The 724-nt window shown below is 46.4% G+C and overlaps 1 pseudogene; it reads left to right on the top strand.

The window, feature by feature from the left end:
• Positions 1-366: 366 nt before the first annotated feature.
• LOC120604687 (uncharacterized) lies at positions 367-485 on the top strand (annotated as a pseudogene).
• Positions 486-724: the final 239 nt, after the last annotated feature.

Genomic DNA, 724 nt, shown 5'->3' with positions numbered 1-724 from the left:
AGTACAAAAGCAAGAGTTTGAAAGTGCTTAGACTGTATATGAAGGAAATTCATTTGCTAATCTTAAAGTATCTACCAGAAGGGCATGAGCCTGTTGAGATTCTCTCCAGGGATGTGGGTACTGGTGGGCACATTTTTTGCACTCTCCCCTACCTTGATAGTACCTGCAGGTATTACTGGGCCCAGCGTTCTCCCACTGCCCAGCAAAAGTTAACAAGCGCACTCTAACCCTGCACTCTTCCTTGGTGCCATGAAAGCCAGTGGGAGCATGAAATCCACACAGGGGATGCTCCATGAGCTCTTAGGTATGGTGGCCAGAGGAGCTTGTGTTCGTGGTTCACACAGGACTGTAACAATTGGAGATACAGTCTATGGCCATGCCACCCTGACCACGTCCGATCTCATCTGATCTTAGAAGCTAAGCAGGGTCAGGCCCGGTTAGCACTTGGATGGGAGACCACCTAGGAAGACCAGGTGCTGTAGGTGTAAAAGAAAAAAAAACAAAAAACAAATGGAGATACAGTTCTTATCAGGCTACCACCCTTAGGGCACAACACAGCAGACTAAAATGTACCCCTGGTCTTTCCGTGAAAAAGGCCAATTATTTGCCCTGGAGCTTCAACCTGAGGGGCAGACATCCAGTTTGCCACACATGAGGTTGGTGTGTATTGATTGAGATCTTGAAGATAGAAAAGTATTTCCAAACAAGAAAGAAAAATGATTGG

Source organism: Pteropus medius, unplaced genomic scaffold (assembly GCF_902729225.1).
Source record: "Pteropus medius unplaced genomic scaffold, Ma_sr-lr_union100, whole genome shotgun sequence".
In the NCBI taxonomy this organism is placed as follows: Eukaryota; Metazoa; Chordata; class Mammalia; order Chiroptera; family Pteropodidae; genus Pteropus; species Pteropus medius.
Note: the sequence above shows the minus strand (reverse complement) of the source record. Positions and strands in the feature narration are given on the sequence as shown.